Here is a 16,149-nt window from a genome sequence, read left to right as displayed (position 1 = left end):
TCTGGTCACCCTATTGGAAAACATGGAATGCGACCAGATGGCCGGGACCAAAAGAACACTCATCTGCCCGCCCGAGCCTTCGCTGTGGGGCTCCCGCCTGCCCTTGCAAGTCTCTGGGGATAGGTTTCCCATGGGCACGGAGACCGCGGCTGGGTCTCAGGCCCGGTGAGGCCCGCAGGTGCTCTCGGGCCCCGGACGCCCAGGGGAGGACTGTCCGGCACCAATGGATCCCGTCTCGGGCACTTTGCCACGGCGAGGTCGGGTCGGTGGGAGCCCCGGAGGGTGGGCAGGTGTCGTCTGACCCCAGCCCACGTGGTAGTCCAGAGGAAGGCTACTCTCTTTCTGGGAACCTGTGCACACCGAGAGACTCAGGGGACCCTAGGCCCGGACGTGCCCGACCTCCTGGAGCCCTGGCTTGGATCAAGGAGGCGAATGAGCCTCCATAGGAACTTCCAGGGCGGCCCGGCCATCTGGTCGACCCATTGGAAAGCATGGCGTGTGACCAAATGCCCGGGACCAAAAGGACGCTCATCTGCCCACGCCGAGACTCCACCTTGGGGCTCCCGCCTGACCCTGCATGGCTCGGGGGATGCGTTTCCTATGGGCACAAAGACCCTGGCTGGGCCTCAGGCACGGGGGGCCCACAGGTGCTCTTGGGCCCCGGACGCCCAGGGGAGGACTGCCTGGTACCGATGGAGCCCGTCCCGGGCACTTTGCCATGGCGCGGTCCGGTCGGAGGGAGCCCTCGAGGGTGGGGAGCTGTTGACCGGGCATAGCCCATCTGGTCCATGGAAAAGAACCGCCAGCCTGGGAGGGGTGTTCCAGCACACCCTGCCCCTACTAATCTGGAGGAAAGCTATCCCTTTTTCTGGGAACCTGTGTGCACCGCGAGACTCAGGGGACCCTGGGCGCAAACGCTCCTGACCTCTTAGAGCCCAGGCTGGGACCCGGGAGGCATATAAGCCCTCATCGGGGTTTCCAGGGCAGCCCAGCCATCTGGTCGCCCCATTGGAAAGCACTGCGTGCGACCAGATGGCTGAGGGAAAAGGTGCGACCAGATGGCCGGGACCGAAAAGACTCCCACCTGCCTGCCCCGCCCCAAGCTGAGCCATAGCGGTAGGGCTCCCGCCTGCCCTTGCAGGGCTCCGGGGCTCTGCACCAGGGACCCTTGTACTGGGCAGATGGACACTTGGCAGGCTGCAGGAAAGGGGCTCCCACACCCCAGGCCCTGACCGAAACCCAGGCCCGGTCCCTGCTTCTCAACCCAGCCAGGCCAGGGAGAACGGGGAGCCTGCCCGGGCACGAGGGACCCCTGTCCCAGGCATGCAGACCCTCGGGACGTGCGCTCGTTTTCCACACATTTCATTTCCATAATTCCGTGCAGAGGCCTTACGCCATTTCCGCCCAGCCCTAACAAGAAGTTACCAAAAGTGAGTAATCCATGTTAAAAAATATATCCAATATTCTGTGTTAAAAAATGTTTACACCCGACTATTTTTTACCTGCTATGACCTCTTAAGTCTCGGTACCCATGCTTATATCTACAGCAAGGATGTATACAGTTTTCTTATTTCTGTGCTTGCCAAAGATTACATGAGAAAACCATTCCCGTTTGGAATTTTTGAAATCTGTTTTAAAATGTTTTTCTCTGCTTATTTTGTGTCTCACTTTCACTTATTTATGGTTGTTTTGGGTTTAGGCTGCATAGTGATTGTGCAGTGCCTGTGAAATCTTTTGTAATGAAAAGAAAATGTCAAAGAACAATAGTTACTTACCTGTAATCTGTGGTTCCCCAGTATTGGTATCTTTCATAGATTCACATGCCTGAATCATTCCCCGTCGTCAGAGTGGGAATCCCACAGTACATAAAAAAACAATAATTTGCATATAAGAAACCAAATCCCTTGGCAATAACCGACCAGGAAGTAAAGTAGCCCTAAGCTACAGTGTAAAAAACTTCCACACTCATGACTATCCTAGTCATTTTGTATAGACCAAACTGCAGCCAATCAGGCGCCAGCACCCACCAGAATGTTCTCCCCAGAAGCTCAGGCTCTCAGATTGTCTCGCACAGGAGTGAAACCAATGCTATCGCCTGAGGAGCGTCTGAGGGGAGGTGGGTGCATGTGAATCTATGAAAGACACCGATACTGGAGAACCACATATTACAGATAAGTAACTATTGTTCTTCTCCAGTATTGGGGTGTCTTTCATAGATTCACAAGCCTGAATCAGAGTAGATAGCAGTACACACCATCCTGCTCATAGACGCTCCTTGTATCATAGTGCATACGTATGCCTTGCAAACAAGAATCACATGTAAATTAAGCGTCTAAAAGAGCATAGAGGAGGAGGGAGAAGAACATTAGTTACTTACCTGTAAACTGTGGTTCTCCAGTATTGGTGTCTTTCATAGATTCACATGCTTGAATATTCCCCGTCGTCGAAGTGGGAGTCCCATGGTACATAAAATAGCAGTAAAATATATATATATATATATATTACCTACTGGCGGTCGCCAGTAGGTATATATAGTTAGGATTTTTTCTCTATGGGATTTTTGAAAATTCTATGTCTAATAACTTTGGCGTTTGTGGACGGAATTGGCTGAAATTTTCAGGAAAATTGAACTTTTTGTTTCTGAGCAGCCCCTGAAAATTTGGGGGGGGGTCGTCAAGGGGGGGCCGAGAAAAAAGGGGGGTCCCAAAACGCGTTTTTGCCATGCAATTTTCCATAGGGCGGTTGGCCTCACTTTTAGCTCGAACGGCTGAATGGATTTCCACGAAACTTGGCAAAATTGTAGATATTGTTTGCCCGATGTGCCTTTGCTAGGTCTCAAGATATGTGGTCCTGTGAATTTTGAGTAAATTAGGTTTAAAAAAAGATATATATCTAGAGCCGCGCCCGGTACGCGTACCGGGGAGCGCTCCAGGCGCGCCACGCGACTTGCGCACGGCATGCTGATTGGTTCTCGGGTGTCTGTAAACATTCGAAACAGTCCGCAGCGGCCGCCATCTTGTGTCTCGGTAGGATTGAGACACAAGAGGTGGCAAGAATCAAAGGGGGGAAATCAGCAAAAGGGGGCAGGGTACACCCCCCTGACCCCATACTTTTGATGTGGGGGCCATAAAAGGCTCCCGCGGGTGAAGAAAAAATAAAAAAATAAATCGATTTTCACGGGGGGGAGCGCCCGGTACGCGCACCCGGGAGCGTACGGGGGAGCGTACCATGGAGATTAAAAATGACAGACTTTAAAAAAAAAAAAAAAAAGCTTCTTTTTATAAATTGGAGGTAGTTCTGAAAAGAACTTTTTTTTGATTTTGTTGTTTTATATATATTTTTTTTGTTTTTGTTGTTTTATATTTGTTTTAGACTTTTTAAAACTATTTTATATTTTTTGGGGATTTTTGTCAAGGGAAAAACAAAAACAAGGATTCCAAAACTGCTCAACAGGAGCAAAAAAATTTGAAAATTTAGGGACTGGAAGAGCAGCGGTGTTGCTGTTTCTTTAGGGCAATGAGTTCAACACTCTGCTCCCCATAGCAGAGCAGTTCGTCACACTCCGTGCACAAAAATGTGATGCCTGCAAACACCGGCTGAATGTTAGGGACCATTCTTCCACGGGGTGGTCCCGAAGGTGTTGCTCCACCAGTGGAGGTGCTGCCGCCATCTGTGGGTACATTCCGTGCCAGCTCTCTGACACTCTCCCTGGCAAAGTTGTTAGGGTGTCTTCTTTTCACATGCCTGATCAAATTAGCATTCCCAAAACTATATTTTTTCAGAGGATTGCCTCTGGATAAACTACTCCCACATATTTTGCAGGTTACTTTGGGAGCATTGACTTTTTTCTGTCCTTCAGGGATGTCGTAAAATTTCCAGATGAAATGGGTTTTTTTCTTTTGCTGAGGAGGGTCCTCATCTAAAAATCCATCTGAATCACTGCTGGATGACTCTCTTGCAGCCATTGCTGGAGATCAGAAAAGTAGGAGATAGAGTAGACAGAACAGCTCTTGCTCTCTCCAAGTACAAAGCAATAGTGAGAGAAATGGGTGGGTTTCACACAATTTGGGAAAAAAAAAGTTCTGAACCAATGAAAAGTGTTATTTTAAAGTCACATGGTTTGACGCGCTTACGCTACGCGCCCCGGGGCGCGTCCCGGGCGTGTATCGTAAGCGCATCGGGGCGCTTACGTTGCGCGATCGTATGCGCTTCTGGGTGCGCTTACGCGGTGCGTCATAAGACGCATCTCGCGGCTACGCGATACGTGTCTTATGACGCAAGGCGTGGCGGCTACGCGATACGTCACGATGTTGTTTTCGTTCGCGGCAATAGCGCTTCCGGGACGCGCATCAGTACGCGCCCCGGGGCGCGCCGCAAGATTGCGCTTACCCGTGCGTTCACCTGTCCGCACCCCGGGAGCGCACCAAAAATAATATAAAAAAAAAAAAAATTATAAAATATAAAATTCGATTTAAAATGTATTATTTTTATAAAGATTTGCTATTAAAAAACCTATGAAATTCACTGAAAAAACCATAGGTTATAGACCATATATAGTTAGGAATTAGCATTTACAAAACCTTGACAATTCACTGAAAAAACCATAGGTTATAGACCATATATAGTTAGGAATTAGCATTTAAAAAACCTTATTTTACTCACACAAAACCATTGAAATTCCATATATAGTTAGTTGTACTAACTATATATCGCGCACCCGCAATCCACTGCTGATGATGTCACATATTACATCATTCATGACATGGTCAGTGACATCACTGATGACATCACTGATGACATCTCAAATGACATCACTGATGACATCACTGATGACATCTCATTTGACATTACTCATGACATCATTCATGTGATGATACGATGAACCTCTTCAGACTCTAATATAACCTTAGATACACTCAGTGTAAACAGACACTCACAGACTGTCACTCATCCATGGAGTTACTCACACACCTAATCAGTCTTGCAAAGAATCAATCACACCTCCATTTCCTCAACTATATAGTTAAACACACCTTACTTATTGAGACATATAATAACACATATTTACTCTGTTATACAATCCCTGATACAAGTTCACAATAATCCATACAGCCACTCACACATTCACTGGCTCTTATGCACAGTTATTTATATATGTCAACTACCACATGTACTGTGTTTTACATATGTACTTACTTTGACATGTAGCACTGAGATATCCATTCACTCACCAATACACTCATGCACACAGTAAACCGCCCATACAGCTGTTTCCACATGCACTTTTGAACCCATACATCTAGTGAATCAACTGCTCACACATCTATGCACAGAGTCATACACCTCCCAGACACCCACACACACACTCAGTCTCCCATACAAATACTTGGCCAACTAATCAATAACCCATATAGTTAGTCATATAGCTAATGATCAACACATGCATCAGATTACAAAACAACAGACACAATGGTGCACAATTTAAAACAGTTTAGTCACTAACCCATGCACTCAGTGAGACACATTTAATCACTCACTTATACAGTCAGTCATGCACCTACTAAATACATCATCCAGACACTTATACATCCACTCATTCTTCAATATATAAGACATATTTTAACTTTACAGAAACATACAGTCACTGGATGTTGTCATCAGTGATGTCATCAGTGATGTCATTTGAGATGTCATCAGTGATGTCATCAGTGATGTCACTGACCATGTCATGAATGATGTAATATGTGACATCATCAGCAGTGGATTGCGGGTGCGCGATATATAGGTAGTGCAACTAACTATATATGGAATTTCAATGGTTTATATATGGTCTATAACCTATGGTTTTTTCAGTGAATATATATATATATATTCACTGAAAAAAACATAGGTTATAGACCATATATAGTTAGGAATTAGCATTTACAAAACCTTATTTTACTCACACAAAACCATTGAAATTCCATATATAGTTAGTTGCACTAACTATATATCGCGCACCCGCAATCCACTGCTGATGATGTCACATATTACATCATTCATGACATGGTCAGTGACATCACTGATGACATCACTGATGGCATCTCAAATGACATCACCGATGACATCATCCATTGACTGTGTGTTTCTGTAAAGTTTAAATATGTTTTACATATTGAAAAATGAGTAGATGTAGAAGTGCCTAAATAAAAGATTTAGTAGGTGCGTGACTGACTTTATGAATGAGTAAGTGATTAAATGTGTCTCACTGAGTGCATGGGTTAGTGACTAAACTGTCTTAATTTGTGCATCATTATGTCTGTTGTTCTGTAAAGTGCTGCATGTGTTGATCAGTAGCTATATGAGTAACTATATGGGTTATTGATTGATTGTCCAAGTATTTGTATGGGAGACTGAGTGTGTGTGTGGCTGGCTGGGAGATGTCTGACTCTGTGCAGATCAATGTGTTCTTGTATCAATGATTGTATAAGAGAGTAAGTATGTGTTAGTATATGTTTGAAAATGTAAGGTACTCTATGTTTAACTGTATAGATTAGAAAATGGAAGTGTGATTGATTCTTTACAGGACTGACTAGGTGTGTGAGTAACTCCATGGATCAGTGGCAGAGTGTGAGTGTCTGTATAGGTGTATGAGTGCATATGATAGTGTTGTAAAGATGAGTGATTGTATGTATGAATGATTGTATGGGTGAATGAGTGAATGTGTGTGTAGACGTAGGAATCAGTGAGTGCGTATGTAGTAACTAGTATTGGTGTGTCAATGGTTTAAAAAATTACATTCTATATTTAACACTGGGTGTAACAGAGGTTATATTAAAGTGTGAGGAGATGCATTGTATTGTCACATGAATGATATCATCAGTGATGTGACCATTGATGTCAAATGAGATGTCATCAGTGATGTCATTTGAGATGTCATCAGTGATGTCATCAGGGATGTCATTTGAGATGTTATCAGTGATGTCATTTGAGATGTCATCAGTGATGTCATCAGTGATGTCATTTGAGATGTCATCAGTGATGTCATCAGTGATGTCACTGACCATGTCATGAATGATGTAATATGTGACATCATCAGCAGTGGATTGCGGGTGCGCGATATATAGTTAGTGCAACTAACTATATATGGAATTTCAATGGTTTTGTGTGAGTAAAATAAGGTTTTGTAAATGCTAATTCCTAACTATATATGGTCTATAACCTATGGTTTTTTCAGTGAATTTTCAAGGTTTTGTAAATGCTAATTCCTAACTATATATGGTCTATAACCTATGTTTTTTTCAGTGAATTTCATAGGTTTTTTAATAGCAAATTTTTATAGTTTTTAAAAATAATAAATTTTAAATCGAATTTTATATTGTATCATTTTTTTTTTAAATTCTTTTTGGTGCGCTCCCGGGGCGCGGACCAGTGAACGCACGGGTAAGCGCAATCTTGCGACGCGCCCCGAATTGTGTGAAACCCACCCATTTCTCTCACTATTGCTTTGTACTTGGAGAGAGCAAGAGCTGTTCTGTGTACTTTGTTCATCTCCTACTTTTCTGATCTACAGCAATGGCTGCAAGAGAGTCATCCAGCAGTGATTCCGACGGATTTTTAGATGAGGACCCTCCTCAGCAGAAGAAAAAAAACCATTTCATCTGGAAATTTTATGACATCCCTGAAGGGCAAAAAAAAGTCAACGCTCCGAAAGTAACCTGCAAAATATGTGGTAGTACTTTATCCAGAGGCAATCCTCTGAAAAAATATAGTTTTGGAAATGCTAATTTAATCAGGCATGTGAAAAGAAGACACCCTAACAACTTTGCCAGGGAGAGTGTCAGAGAGCTGGCACGGAATTTACCCACAGATGGCGGCAGCACCTCCACTGGTGGAGCAACACCTTCGGGACCACCCCGTGGAAGAATGGTCCCTAACATTCAGCTGGTGTTTGCAGGCATCAAATTTCTGTGCACAGAGCGTGACGAACTGCTCTGCTATGGGGAGCAGAGTGTTGAACTCATTGCCATGAAGAAACAGCAACACCGCTGCCCTGCCAGTCCCTAGATTTTCAAATTTTTTTGCTCCTGTTGAGCAGTTTTGGAATCCCTGTTTTTGTTTTTCCCCTGACAAAAATCCCAAAAAAATATAAAATCGTTTTAAAAAGTCTAAAAAATATAAAACAACAAAAACAAAAAAAAAAGTTCTTTTCAGAACTACCTCCAATTTATAAAAAAATGCTTTTTTAAAAAAAAAAAATAGTGTCATTTTTTATCTCCATGGTACGCTCCCCCGTACGCTCCCCGGTGCGCGTACCGGGCGCTCCCCCCGCGAAAATCGAATTTTTTTTTATTTATTTTTTTACCCGCGGGACCCTTTTATGGCCCCCACATCAAACCTAGGGGGTCAGGGGGGCTCTACCCTGCCCCCTTTTGGTCATTTCCCCCTTTGATTTTTGCCACCTCTTGTGTCTCAATCCTACCGAGACACAAGATGGCGGCCGCTGCGGACTGTTTGGAATGTTTACAGACACCCGAGAACCAATCAGCTTGCCGTGCGCAAGTCGCGTGGCGCGCCCGGAGCGCTCCCAGGTACGCGCACCGGGGCGCGGCTCTAGATATATATATCTTTTTCAAACCTAATTTACTCAAAATTCACAGGAGCACATATCTTGAGACCTAGCAAAGGCACATCGGGCAAACAATATCTACAATTTTGCCAAGTTTCGTGGAAATCCATTCAGCCGTTCGGGCTAAAAGTGAGGCCAACCGCCCTATGGAAATTAACATGGGAAAAACACGTTTTGGGACCCCCCTTTTTTCTCAGCCCCCCCTTGACAAACCCCCCCAAATTTTCAGTTGCTGCTCAGAAACAAAATGTTCAATTTTCCTGAAAATTTCAGCCAATTCCGTCCACAAACGCCAAAGTTATTAGACATAGAATTTTCAAAAATCCCATAGAGAAAAAATCCTAACTATATATACCTACTGGCGACCGCCAGTAGGTAATATATATATATATATATAAAGGAAATTATATAATTACACATATATATAAAATGTACTACATATACAATATATAACAAAGTTAAAAGTACCATATAACTGAAAAGGGCCCATAGAAGCCTTAAAGGGAGAATTCACTTTAGTAACATATCCTAGTCATTATAATAGTCCACATTCCAGCCAATCAGGCAACAGCACCCTCTAGAACCTTCTCCTCAGAAGCTCAAGCCCTCAGATTTTCGTAGCACCAAAGTGACCATGAGTGCATGAGGAGAAGAGAGCCTCTGAGGGGAGGAAGGGTGGGTCGCATGTGAATCTATGAAAGACACCAATACTGGAGAACCACAGTTTATAGGTAAGTAACTAATGTTCTTCTCTGGTATTAGGGGTGTCTTTCATAGATTCACATGCTTGAATAAGAGTAGAAAGCAGTAAAGTACTACATGAGTCATAAAAGGCAGATCAAAATCAGATAAGAAACACTATAGTATTATCAAAATAGCATACAGTGAGACATAATTTAAAACCTTTTATGACAGGAGGCGGGAAGCAACAGAGGGTCACCTTAGTTAAAAAGATTTCGTAGCACAGCTTGGCCCACAGCAGCATCTGCGGCATCCGCTGACTCCAGACAATAGTGCCTCGTAAACGTGTGTCTGCTCGACCACGTTGCAGCTCTGCAGATCTGGCGCAGAGGCACTCCAGCAAAGAGGGCGGTAGATGATGCCACAGCCCTTGTCGAATGTGCTCGCACCGGAGTAGAAAGAGGTTTTCCGGCTCGGCAATGGCAAAAAGAGATGGCAGAAGAAATCCATCTAGTAATGGATTGTTTGGTGACTGGTTGACCTTTGCATATTCGGCCATAGGCCACAAAGAGCTGGTCTGATTTACGAAAAGGAGCGGTGCGCTGGATGTAGAATTTCAGGCAACGGTTTAAGTCCAAGGAATGCAAAGAGCGCTCAGCCGGAGACTGAGGGTTTGGGAAGAAAGTCCTGAGAACTACAGGCTCATTCAGATGGAAATCCGAAGGTACCTTGGGAATAAATGTTAGATTTGTATGCAAAGTAGCAGCGTCCTTGGAGAATTGAAGAAATGGAGGTTGGATTGTAAATCCTTGGATATCACTTACTCGCCTTGATGATGTCAGTGCGAGCAGAAGAGCAACCTTCCACGTGAGGAATTTCAAATCTGCTGAATGGATTGGTTCAAAAGGAGGTAGTAGGAGCTGAGATAAAACCAGATTCAAGCGCCACGAAGGCGGAGGACGACGTATAGGCGGATACATTCGAAAGAGGCCTTTGAAGAACTGTCGAATTATCCGAGAGGAATACAAAGATGTGGTGCCATCATGACAAAAGCGGGAAATCGCTGCCAGAAAGACTTTAAGAGTGGAATGAGAAAGTCCTGATTTCGCTAGAGATAAGAAAAAAGGTAGGATTTGCTCCGGCTTAGCGTGCATTGGATCAAGAGCTTCCTTGTGGCACCAGACACAAAACTGCTTCCATTTCAGTTGATATGTTTTAATGGTGGAGGGAGCGCGTGCATTAGCCAGCACATCCCTGCACTCCGGAGTAATATTCAGACTTGCAAATTCATTGTGTTCAGGTTCCAGGCATGCAGTTGGAGATATGCCGGATCCGGATGGCAAATGCGGCCTTGGTTCATGGTGAGCAGCTGAGGCAGAGGATGAAGAGGTATCGGATCGCAAATGGACAATAGGAGGAGGTCCGAGAACCACGGGCGACGTGGCCACCTGGGCGCAATCAGAATGACATGGCATGGTTGAAGCTTCATCCTGTGCAGCAGGCACGGAATGAGAGGGAGTGGGGGAAAAGCGTAGACGAATTCGCTCGACCAGTTGATCGAAAACGCATTCCCGCTCGACTCTCTGTGGGGATGCCGACTTGCAAAGCGTAGGCATTTGCGGTTGGTTGGGGTCGCAAACAGATCCAGCTGTGGTTGGCCCCACTGGTGAAAGATGTATTCCAGAATGGGTTGGTGGAGTTCCCATTCGTGGTTGTCTGCCAGAGATCTGCTGAGACAGTCGGCGAGGGTGTTGGAGAAGCCCGGCACATGAACTGCTGTCAGGTGAACTTGATGTTGAATTGCCCAATTCCAGATTTCTTGCGCCTGTTCCGAAAGCAGGAGAGATCTCGTACCTCCCTGCTTGTTGAGGTAGTGCATGCTGGTGGTGTTGTCTGTCCGCACCAGCAGTGATTGGCCTTGTATCAGTATCCAGAAAGACTTCAGGGCAAGGAAGATGGCCAAGAGTTCTAGACGATTTATATTCCATCTGCGTTGAGCAGCCGTCCACTTGCCCTTGACTGGCATTCCTTCGAGGTGTGCCTCCCAACCCTCCAAGGAAGCATCCGTTCTGAGGATGAGTGTAGGAACTGTTTCCTGGAAGGGCTGCCCGGCGGCGATATTCGGAAGGTGAGCCCCCCATTCCAAAGCTGTCAGGTAGAGTTTGTTGTTGAACGACCCCGAAATTTGTTTCCATTGTTTGTCCACCTCCTCCTGTATGACTCTCATGTGAAGTCTGCAGTGTGGGATCAGATGTATGCAAGAGGAGGCCATGCCCAGAAAAGATTTCAAGATCAGGACAGAAACAGACTTTTTTGATTTTAGAAAAGCGACCATCTTGAGTATGCGAAGTTGTCGCTCCTGGGATACAAACACCTATGCCAGACGAGAATCGATTAAGGCTCCTAGAAAGATTCTCTGTTGTGATGGACGAAGATGAGACTTTTCCTGATTTACAGAAAGGCCTAAGGTGTGAAAAAGTGAGAAACAGGTCTGAGTATGCTGTCTTGGTTTTTGTTAGACAATCGTCTAGATAAGGGTAAAATTGAATGCCTTGCAGGCGAAGGAAAGCTGCGACCGGAGCCATGATCTTCGTGAAGACTCTCGGCGCTGATCGAAGGTCGAAAGGCAACACCCTAAACTGGAAGTGCTTCGATCCGACAGTGAAGCGAAGATATTTCCTGTGTTTGTGATGTATTGGCACATGGGAATATGCGTCTTGGAGGTCAATAGTGGAGAGGAACTCTCCAGGATTGAGGTATTGCAAAATTTCCAGTAGGGTCAACATTCGGAAAGTTTGTGATTTGATAAATTTGTTGAGGGCTCGTAAATCCAGAATGGGGCGCCATTCTCCCGATTTCTTCATGAGTAAAAAGAAGCGGGAATAAAAGCCCCTGCCCTGTTGTGCTCGAGGGACCACTTCAACAGCCCCTTTTTGTATCATGATCTTGACTTGAGCCAACAGATCTTTTAAATAAGGTGGTGGGGGACCCGAAGGTCGACGGGTGGGTGGAAATTTTGTAAACTCGAGAACATGTTCTTTCGAGATGACATCCAGGACCCAACGATCCGAGGTGATATGAGATGAGTTGGAGAAGTGTTGGGAGGTTCGACCTCCAATCTTCAGAGTCGGAGAACACTTGTTGGAGAAGTCACTGCTTTTTTGAGGTGTTTCATCTCTGTAATTAGTTTTCCTTCGAAAAGGTCTTGAATCGGTCTGGCGATTTTGAGATTGGTAGCTGTACCTTTGCTTGTTGTCGCCATAGGAGCGATACTGGGAGGAGCCACGAAAATTTGAAGAGCCGCCTCTGCCACGTGCTCCTCGAAAAGGCAGTTTCCTGTACTGGAGGCTTCCTAAGGAACGAGCAGTATCTGTGTCCTTTTTAATGGATTCGAGAGCGTCGTCAACATGCTTGCCAAAAAGTGAATCACCATCATATGGCAAGTCAAGAATTCTCGCCTGCACCTCGGGGTGAAAAGCTGTTGATTTGAGCCAGCCCTGGCAGCGTAAAACAGCGGCTCCAGCAAGTTGTCTGAACCCTGTTGAAGAGATGTCAACAGCGCAATCTATAATCTCTGCAGAGATTTTTTCTCCTTCCTGGACTATCGTCTGGGCCTCGGTTCGGACGGAATCTGGGAGCTGGTTAATCAAGGCTGCTATCTCAGACCACATTTGGCGTTCATATCTCCCAAGGATGGCCAGGGAGTTCGCTGCTCTGACCGTTGTGGCAGCCATGGTGGTAAACTTCTTATTAATAGCGTCCAACCGGCGTCCCTCTTGGTCTGGAGGGGAGGTTAGAGGAGTGGCCGGATTCCTTAAACATTTCTGGGCAACCTGCGTTACGACGGAGTCCGCCTTGGGGTGAGAAACAAGGCATACTGGAGAGTCCGCAGGTGCCTTGTACTTCGTGTCCAGACGTGGTAACACAGCTGGGATGGAAATTGGTCGTGCCATGAGTTTAAGGCCTTCCTGCCATATAAAATCAATGATTGGGATGGTATGAGTTTGTTTAAGAGGCTGATCTTTGAAGTCATAGAGGAAGCAGTCTGTTTGCTGCATCTCTAAGGTTAAATGGAACCGTTTGGCAGCAAGCACCATCAAGTTATGAAAGCTTCCAATGTCCACCGGCGGGGAAGGCAAAGGCGATGTCGGTGGCGTAGATGGCGTTTGGGCTCTATAATTATCCCAATCCGCGAGGTCGTCATCTACATCATGATCAGTGTCTTGATTGACATCCGCGTCTTCATCAGTATCTGGCTGCGGATGGACCGGCGACTGCAGCATCTCTGCATGCATGAGTGTTGGCGCCGCAGGTTGAGGAGTTGGTGAAATAGGCGCAGATGGAAGGAACCTGCGATTATAATCGTCCAACATATTCTGCAGATTCGTCACCAAAGAAGACGGTATTCGAGTCATTCGTTCTTCATGTGGTGCCTCAAAGTGAGCTTCCTGGACAGGAAAGAGATCACATCCTTCCTCTTCCTACTCCTCATCTTCTTCCTGGCACTTTATATTGAGTTCAGATGGACAGTTTGCAGGACGAAAAACGTAATTCACATAGGAACCGTCATCAGAATCGTCTTCTGCAGACTCAAATAATTGCGTTGGCAGAGTTTGAGGCATAGGACTCAAAGGAACTGGCAGTTTCACCACTGAAGCTGTAACCACCGTGAAAGTAGTTGCTGTAGTGAGTGAATGTAGCGTAGTCGACGGTCCCGTCGACGAGATGGCAGTGGAAACCAATGTAGATGGCAATGGAGCCGTCGACGGAGATAATATCTTCTCCCTAGTTGTCATTGACGTAGACTTGCGTGCCGTCGACGGAGTCGTTGACGAAGATGAAGTCGTCGACACAGGAGGAATTGTCGGCATAGACGGCACCATCAACGAGGATCTTGCCGTCAACGTAACCGTCGACGTGGGTGCAGCCGTCTACGATGTCTTTGCCGTTGACGATGTCTTTGGCGTCAACGATGTCTTTGCCGTCGACGATGTCTTGGTTGTCGACGAGGTCTTGGCCGTCAACGAGGTCTTGGGCGCCGACGAGGTCTTGGCCGTCGACGAGGATGTAGTCGTCGACGAAGAGGAGGCCGTCGACGAAGGACGCGTCGACGGGGTCTTGGACGATGAATGTTTCACCACAAGCGTCGACGAGGCCGGTTTAACGCCCGTCGAACGATATTTTAAGAATAGAAGAAATAGGCCTCACCTCTGGGAGCGTCGACGACGAGGTAGACGTCGTCGTCATAGTCTTCGTAGACATTGAACATGTCGTTGTCAACGTTGGCACAGCGTTGACGGATCTCGCCGTCGTCGACGGACGCGTCGACGGTCCCGTCGACGAGCTGGCACCCGATTTAGATGACGAGGGCACAGCTTGGGATTGCGGCGCCAGAGAACCAGGTCCCGTAGGCGTGGAAGCTTGCAAATCCCGTGGGGAGACAGATTTAGAAGCGTCGACGAGCTTCTTTCTCTTCAGAAAAGGAGATGGCATCTATGTCTCTGACCCACACTTGAGAGAGGCTTTAGAATGTAAAGAAGACAAGCTTTCCATGTCAGAAACAGGATCTTCGGAAGTCTTCAACTTCTGTAGCCACAGAAGGAGATGGGCCTCTCTATCCTTCAGTGTCTTTAAGGAGAAGGTCCTACAGAACTTGCAGTTCTTAACTTCATGGTCCGGATAAAGACAGTAAATACACTTACTGTGAGGATCTTCATGAAAAAGGCGAAGCTTTCCACAGGATGAACAAGGTCTAAATAAAGATTTTTTAGTTGTAGACATCTTTAGAATAAAGTAAGCAAAAGAGTTGAAGAAACTGAGCAGAGCTCAGGGAGACTCCCTTCACATGACGTGCGATAGAAAATCTGAGGGCTTGAGCTTCCGAGGAGAAGGTTCTAGAGGGTGCTGTTGCCTGATTGGCTGGAATGTGGACTATTATAATGACTAGGATATGTTACTAAAGTGAATTCTCCCTTTAAGGCTTCTATGGGCCTTTTTCAGTTATATGGTACTTTTAACTTTATGTTATATATTTTATATGTAGTACATTTTATATATATGTGTAATTATATAATTTCCTTTAAGTATATATATATATATTTTTTTTTACTGCTATTTTATGTACCATGGGACTCCCACTTCGACGACGGGGAATATTCAAGCATGTGAATCTATGAAAGACACCAATACTGGAGAACCACAGTTTACAGGTAAGTAACTAATGTTCTTCTCCCTCCTCCTCTATGCTCTTTTAGACGCTTATTTTACATGTGATTCTTGTTTGCAAGGCATACGTATGCACTATGATACAAGGAGCGTCTATGAGCAGGATGGTGTGTACTGCTATCTACTCTGATTCAGGCTTGTGAATCTATGAAAGACACTCCAATACTGGAGAAGAACAATAGTTACTTACCTGTAATATGTGGCTCTCCAGTATCGGTGTCTTTCATAGATTCACATGCACCCACCCACCTCCCCTCAGAGGCTCCTCAGGCGATAGCATTGGTTTCACTCCTGTGCGAGAAAATCTGAGAGCCTGAGCTTCTGGGGAGAACATTCTGGTGGGTGCTGGCGCCTGATTGGCTGCAGTTTGGTCTATACAAAATGACTAGGATAGTCATGAGTGTGGAAGTTTTTTACACTGTAGCTTAGGGCTACTTTACTTCCTGGTCGGTTATTGCCAAGGGATTTGGTTTCTTATATGCAAATTATTGTTTTTTTATGTACTGCGGGATTCCCACTCTGACGACGGGGAATGATTCAGGCATGTGAATCTATGAAAGATACCAATACTGGGGAACCACAGATTACAGGTAAGTAACTATTGTTCTTTGAGATTTTCTTTTCATTACAAAAGA

At 45.5% G+C, this 16,149-nt stretch overlaps 1 protein-coding gene across 9 annotated transcripts in view; it reads right to left on the bottom strand.

Annotated features, from left to right (window-relative positions):
* Positions 1–16,149, bottom strand: part of LOC144772708 (uncharacterized) — a 1,708,106-nt gene that overhangs the window by 1,629,034 nt on the left and 62,923 nt on the right. The gene's annotated exons all lie outside the window — the stretch shown is intronic.

The sequence above is a fragment of the Lissotriton helveticus genome, chromosome 8 (assembly GCF_964261635.1).
Source record: "Lissotriton helveticus chromosome 8, aLisHel1.1, whole genome shotgun sequence".
NCBI lineage: Eukaryota > Metazoa > Chordata > Amphibia > Caudata > Salamandridae > Lissotriton > Lissotriton helveticus.
This window is presented reverse-complemented; position numbering and strand designations above follow the sequence as displayed.